General features: G+C 39.0%; 1 long non-coding RNA gene across 1 annotated transcript in view; it reads left to right on the forward strand.

The window, feature by feature from the left end:
• The window catches only part of LOC107699249 (uncharacterized), a 16,909-nt gene that overhangs the window by 206 nt on the left and 9,006 nt on the right, over nt 1–7,697 (forward strand). Inside the window, exon 2 of the long non-coding RNA XR_001635440.1 lies at nt 1,208–1,214. This is a non-coding gene — a long non-coding RNA (uncharacterized LOC107699249). The remainder of the gene's footprint in view (nt 1–1,207; nt 1,215–7,697) is intronic.

Here is a 7,697-nt window from a genome sequence, read left to right on the forward strand (position 1 = left end):
CTGTTGTTCTGCAAGCCTGAGGGTGTGATTAAATTAGCCATTTCCTGTGCATACATATAAGGGTCCTATGCCTAAGCGATCACGAGGTATTCTCTCAACTATATATTGTGAAAGAACTTTTTAGTTCTTGATACAAAGAAAGCTTTGTTGTCTCTTGATTGGATTAGTCTTTAATCACTCCTCTGAGTAGATGACGACAAGACTGGCAGGAAGTCGACCCAGAATATTGGAATCATGTGCTGGGGTGATTAGTTTAGATCTCATGCTGGTTGATTCCATGCATATCAGTGTCTGTTATGGGTAGGAATCCTACAAGACATTATACTCACTGTTTAACCTTTTATGTCAGACCTCTGTTTTGAAGAAATGTATCTATTTATTAGATAAAAGAAGCTAATGGAAAACAATCATTTAAGAGTCATATTAATAGATATTTTGAGAAAGAATAAACATGTTTTTTGGAAATAGGAAACAAGAAAATGGGTTCCAATGCCTGGAATGTTCTTAACACTGCAGTGCGAAACACAAGGTAGTTTTCCATTTAGATTTCATTTCTACTAAAAATAACTTTCGCTCGTGTGTTTGTGAGCTAAAGCTTTTAACAATTCCCCAAAGTGCTGAAAGAAACTAAACACACAAATCTCTTGCTGCCAGAAAACAGCCTGTTCTTTGTTGGTATTCTCATGTTTGCTGTACTACAATAAACCACACCACAGATTAACCCAGATAAATAAGCTTCCTATCAAATTAACCTACAAATTATCCATGCAACACACAACATACTCCAGAACCTCAAGCCTTATTTTCAATTTTTTGCTGAAAGCTCTGTGCTGTAATCCTTTCGTTTGTTTCGGTGTTATTGTGCTAATTTAAGGCTTGCTGTGGGTCTCTGGAGAGATGGAGAGCAGATCTGAACATAGTCACAAGCTTATTAACAGGACAATGATAATGGTTTTCTTCCTCCAGTGCGGCTTTTTCCACGATATAATCAACTGATGTGCAGACCATGGCACAGAAAATAATGTTTTTGTAAATTCGATCAGTGATACACATTTGTTCTGGTTAATTTATTACAAAACCTGAAATTAGTAATTCATAATCAAAATCAAAACAACAGCATTTGTATTGAAATTGTACAATAAGAGAAACAACTTACAGTCTTACACCACGTTTTCAACTCAATTATATACATTAGTTTTTATGTTAGTTTCAAAGTGGCTATACTTTGTTTTGTGTAATCAGCTATGCTGGATGGGTAACGTTCTGACTACACACACACACACACACACATAGTTCTGGCGAGACAATATGGCTGCCTATCTAGATAGCAGACTAATTTCCTGAGTGCTATGTGAATCTCCTGGTTGTCTATGGCTGGGTTCAGCCCAAAGCGATAGTGAGATAGAGCCCACAGCTGGGCAACAGAGATAGCAGCTTTCAGTGTGATAGCCTCGGCCTGCTTGACTGCCTGTATAATGAGGAACGAGCGAGGAAGGGGGGAGGTGTTGGTAACTACTGGTTTCAAATCAGTTGTGTGATGGTTGAGATCAGGATTTGGATATAAAAATCTGATTAAGGATCAGGGCTCAGAGAAGCACATAGACAGAGCTGAAAAAAGATGGTGGACCCAAAAAATGTGTTGGAGGTCTGTTCTGAGTGAGAAAAAAAACAATGAAAAATGAAATAAAAAATAAACCAAAAACATAATTATGTAGTTATAAAACCAAAACAAACAAGCAGGTTTAAGTCCGTCTGTAGATTTAATGTTCTTGAAAGAAGTCTCTTTTACACCAAGCCAGCCTTTATTTGAACATAAAGACAGTAATAACAGTAATATTGTGAAATACTGTCTTCTATTTGAATATATTTTAAAATGCAATTTATTCCTGTGATGGTAAAGCTGAATTTCAGCATTCATTATTCCATTTTTCAGTGTAACATGATCAATATGTTGATTTGCTGTTAAAGAAACATTTCTTATTTTTCTACATATCATCTCTTAATGTTTTTTTTTTCAGGATTCTCTGACGAGTCATTTTTGATTCATTTAATTTCTTTCAACAAAAAACAACAACAACAACAACAGTAAAAACAATACTGTTACCCATTAACCTTAGTGTATATATAAAATAAAAAATATAAAAGAAACATTTATGTGTTTTGTTAGAAAACCTATTCAGGCTAATGTTAATTTTTTTGCATATTGTTAGGCCTATTGAGCTTGATTGATTGATTTTAAGGACATTTTTTATTCTTTATATGATAACCAATTCATGGCACCATGTCCAAACTTAATTTCCAATGTAAAATCTGGGAACAATGAATTAAAACCAGCCGAGAACCAGTAGTTTAGGACTCTGAGATGGTGTGTTTTCTTGTACAACTGCTGGTGTGTGTGTGTGTTCCTGTGCTTGAGTGTGTGGTTTAATAAAGAGCAATAGCTTAAAACCTAAACTCACTGTCAACCACAAAATAAAATATTCATCTCTGGCATATGACGGATTCGTATCCAGATCTCATTTCAAACTCGTTCAGCTTTAAAAGCCCTCAAATACAACGGCATCTCTCGCCCTCTCTGTCTTCTCCAGAGCGACGGTATCCGTCATCATTCTGCACGCCCTGATTGATGCCTTTTTTATCATGATATGTTACGAAAGTGACTTATGAAACTCCCCTCCCCCCGACGCCCGACCATTTCATCACTGCAGTATTAGGATTGATGGCACTGCAGCTAGGGGAGATTAATCAAGCCCAGAGCACTCTCCAAAGCATTCTGTGCTCGGCTGGGGCTGGCTGTGAGAGACGTGAGGGCACGGAGCCGGAACAAGCCTATCATTGGAACCGCTTTCTAGGGGACCTAGATTCATTCCGCCTGCAGGCTCTTATGATCAAAAGAGCTTTCTTCTTCTTCACCACTGCCCACCCATCCTCCCCTCGTCCGCCTCTTTCCCCCCTCTTTCTGGGTCTCCTCCAGGACTCGTCTCCAGAATTGATTTCCCAGGGACGGCACCTCGTGCTGCTGCGAGCTGCTGTAAGGGCTCTAACGATCAGGCTGTGGATCATTAGTTCAGAGCACTGTTTTCCACTGCCCAGAACCCTGAGGCTCATACATCTTCCCCTCCTGCGCCTGCAGCTCAGCCCTGCGAAAGCTCCTCATCACACACACACACACACACACACACACACACACCTTCCTTCCTCACTATTTAGCGCAGGCGTATCATACCCATCCATCTTTGGCTGACTATGCCACTGCATTTAAGTAGAAAAGGTGACGAATGCTATAGAAAGACAAATGGAGGAAAGAGAAATGATGACGGAAAGAATGATTAAAGGAATGTAAGAGAGACTTGTGCAAAACTACATATTTTCCAAATTGACTAGTTGGTGGGTTGCCGATGAATTATCATACTTAATAATTTCGGGCTCACCTGACCCAGATTGGACACATTCTTGAGGGACGTTTATAAGACACGTTCTTGCATTTAAAAAGTGAGTGAGTGCAACAGAATGAAACAGAATACACAGATATTTGTAAATTCGTCCCCTTATTTTAATTTACTTAAAATGACTTAAAAAGTGGCTTCTGTAACTAACACACTGTCCTAAAAATGCAATGCTCATAAAACACTTTTAGATGCAACAAAATGGACAAACATGTCTATCTGCAATGTCTATGGTATCTAGACAAACTAGTCAACCTTAGCTAACTAGGTTAATCCTGAGGTTAACTTCAATTTAAACTGGCTGACAACTTCTTATAAGCAATTCACATAATTTCTTAGAGATCCACTAGTTAATAAGAGTAACCTGTGAATCTGTGTTTCTCAATGTAATCAAAGCTGCTATGAGGCACCGTATTGGAGTACAAAAGTGAAGTTAACAGCACAAGAGAGACTGAAACTGATTTCACAGAATTCCACAAGGTAGTTGGCGATTCCAGTTCTACATAAAATATTACGGCAAAAAAATCTTCAGAAATTCTAGCAACCTCTTGTGCTTCTGACCTTTATGTTTGCTATAGATAATGCCCGCTCCATTAAACGTGGGAATAAAACACTAAAAATGAAAGACATGATTCATCTCAAGAGTCACAGCCCCCAAGGAGATGCGTGTCTAAAAGGTCTTTGCGTTTGAGAGCACAACGGTGAGTCTCTCATGATGAGGGGCATAAAGTAGAGATTGTCGTCACTGCAGAGGTCCTTATTATCTTCGGCTCAGGAACAATGTGTTCTGATTCCACCCTCTTGCAGCCTGTCAATGAGCTGAATAGTGACGTTGATTGGACTTCCTCCGGCACGGAGGGCAGACTCCGTTGTATCCACGTACACCAGTTGTACACTGGGTCTCAATCCCTTTGCGCTCTGTCCAGCTCATTTTCTTTATCATTTGTTCTTCTCTCTCACTCTGTAATTCTGCACAGAACAATAGAGCAGCTCTCTGGACTGTGATCCGAAGGGCCATAAATGGTTCGGTAATGATGATGTGTCACTCTCTAAACACTCTGGCAGAGGAAGCCCATCTTTAACTGGCCTTCATCAGGCGAACACTAAATCAACACCGCCAACTCTCAGACGCTGAAGTAATCAGATTTCCACTGTTTTAAACCACATTTCCAACAATGGAAACAAACCCCATCCAGCTTTAGCGCTAATGTTGAAACAGAAGAAATGGCGTTAAAAAGAAGATGACTGTTGGAATGATTGTGGCAGAAAAACTTCCAATAAAAGCTCGGAAGTATTTCTTTAGATTTATTCGGACGTGACTAGATTAGGTAAATTCATGTTTCAAATACAAATTTGTGATTTTAATTTCATCCGAATAGTGATTTAAAGAAATAGCAAACCAAAACATCAAAAAACAAAACAGGGATGACAGTGCTAAATGGAGTTAAAATCAAGCCGCCCAGCTATAACTTAATTTCTTAGCCGTATTCAGCCTGGCTAACTGACACGTCTTGGCTCAGGAAGTTTCTGGAGCGCTGCTGGTTTTGGACCTGACACTGATTTACAGCTGTGCTTTAGTGGATCTAATAAGCCGGGCAAATGCCTCCCCTCGGCCTGGCACCAGCCCACTGCCTTCGCCCTAATTATTCACATATTTTGGCAGCAGATTCCTTCCCTGCATCCCTCCCTTCCTAACTTCCTGATGCTCTGAGGATAGAGAGAGAGACAGACACAAAGCTCTTAATCAGAGTATATCAGTTAAAATAAATGAGAGCAGAATGAAAAGAACGCTTTGCTGAAATTCCCTGGCTCAGGCCAAACGAGTTGAGTCTGGGCCAGACGGGTGAGGTGGGAGTTGGCTGTGGAGACATGAGTGTGTCTGTGTGTGTGTGTAGCACTGCCAGTGGCTTGGGGAAATCTCTCACTGTATGTAAAATGTAGGCACAATAAGTGGAGAACAGACAACACACTTTAACACATACAGACACATACTTGCCACATACTCCCACTTATATATTGTCAAATAAACATAAACAACAAGGATGCACAATATATATCGCCACAGTATCAGTTACTGGCTAATACTAATGTATTGCTATTGTCAATAAAAAAAAAAAAAGAGATAAAATCAGGATTTCCACAAAAATATTGAGGAGCACTGTTGTTTTCAACATTGACAATGATAATAAATGTTTCTTTAACAGCATGTTTCTTTAATCAACAAGATTTCTGAAGGATCATGTGATAACGAAGACAGGAGTAATTATCCTGAAAATTCAGCTTTGCTATCACAGGAATAAAGTACATTTTAAAATATAATAAAAAAGTATTTTAAATGTAATAATATTTCATAATTTAAATAATATTTTTAATAATTTAATAATTTATAATTTCATAATTCATAATTTAAATAATATTTAAAAACTTTTACAATTATGGATTTTAGTTTAGTTTAGTGTTTTATTTCATTTAGACAAAATAGTAAAGAATTTTAATATTGGCCATAAAATTTAAATATTCATCATATTAGCCAATATTTTATTACTGTATCTCTAAAATAAAATGTCTAATCCCAAAAATTTCCTATATTTCCTTTTTTCCCTCTTTAGTTTTATAATTTTTTATAATTGTTTAGAATTGAACTTGGCTACCTGCATGTGCACCAAGGCTCAACATATTGGAGCATGTGCGCTAACCGTTAGGCTACGGCTTTGACAAGATAAAATTCTGTATGTCTCTCTTCTGTCTCAATGATAGGATGCTTGAGCTTGTCTTCAGACCTTCTGAGCTCTACGCTGGGATATCATCTGGACCAAAGCTCCATCAAACTCCTCTGATAAGACCTCTGCCTGGAAATCGTCAGTCCCCCACTTGTCGGCCCTCCGCTCTCCTAAACGCCAATCAGAGATTGAATCTCAAATGCTATTGCCCTTTGACAAGGTCAACAATGCTGTCAGTGCACGATACAGGAGGACGCTGTTCATTTCTGGTGAAAGAGAGAAAGAGAGAGCAAAAGAGAGGTATGCAAGAGAAAGTGCGGCGATGGCTTGATGTGTGGGGAGAACTATGGTATCACAGCTTGCCAAAGGGAAGCCTGCCACAAAACTGCCTTAGTCTTACTTGACAGGCCTGAGACTGTCAGAGGAATCTTCTGATGTCACTTCCTCCCTCGACAGCATTGACATGTGTACGAGCCGTGGGAGGGATGGAGAGAGAGGAGGACTGCTCCTTGCCGCTGTATTCTTTAATGTCGGCTTTTATCGAGGATTCAAGCTGTCAGCTGTAATCAGAGGACTACTGGTGCGGAGCAGAAGAGATAAGGCCTGCCTGTCAACAACCCATCATACACTCCACACATATGCTTGCTCTCATCCCACTCATCACACCATCCCCAGAGAGAGGGAGAGAGACAGAAAACACAAGAGATACAGGTAGAGAAAGACAAAGAGGAAAAATGAAAAAGCAGATAAAAAATAGAAAGGGAGACAAAGGTATAGGAAATAATGAAATCGAGAGGAGGTCTCATGGCGGATGACAGGGAAAGGCTTCAACATGGCACTTGTGTTTTGGTGGGTTTTTTTTTTTCGCCGTCTATGTGACATCAGCGAGAATTAAAATCAAATTCAAATTTGTAGCGGGTAAACTCTAGGGCATGTCTTAAATGACTGTTTCCGTCTGTACTCGATCATGTCCTACCAATATCACTGCCTATTCCAGTGTTTCCTGGGAATCCTGCTCAATCTATGGCTTCACAACAAAAGAAATTGTTTTAACTGAGTGCAGTGTGAATTGAATGGATAGAGATAGCTCACTAGAAAAAGGAAACACTGCTGTACATCCAGTGTCATGATTGGCTGACACAAGAATCCTCCATTTTGTTTGGAAGCATTGCATCCATTTGCACCAAACTGGTAAGCAAGTTTTAAAATGAGCAGCATGAGTAATTTTAAAAAGGCTTTCGTCATTGGCTAGTCTGTTTATTTATTTTGCCCCAGGGAACGCTATTACATGAGTTAAATATCTTCGAATGTACCATGATGAAATTATGTTTAATTCTGCATATTAAATTAAATCATTTAAGATTTTATTTTAAAGTATAAAAACACACTCATCACACACTGCAGTTATAATTGATTTTGTGTATTTCACTCTACTGAACTCATTACCAAGGCTTTAGGGCATTACTGTGGTACACACATAAAAAAAACACACACACACACACACACACACACACACACACACACACACACA

This window comes from Sinocyclocheilus anshuiensis, unplaced genomic scaffold (genome assembly GCF_001515605.1).
Source record: "Sinocyclocheilus anshuiensis isolate Anshui unplaced genomic scaffold, SAMN03320099.WGS_v1.1 scaffold334, whole genome shotgun sequence".
NCBI lineage: Eukaryota > Metazoa > Chordata > Actinopteri > Cypriniformes > Cyprinidae > Sinocyclocheilus > Sinocyclocheilus anshuiensis.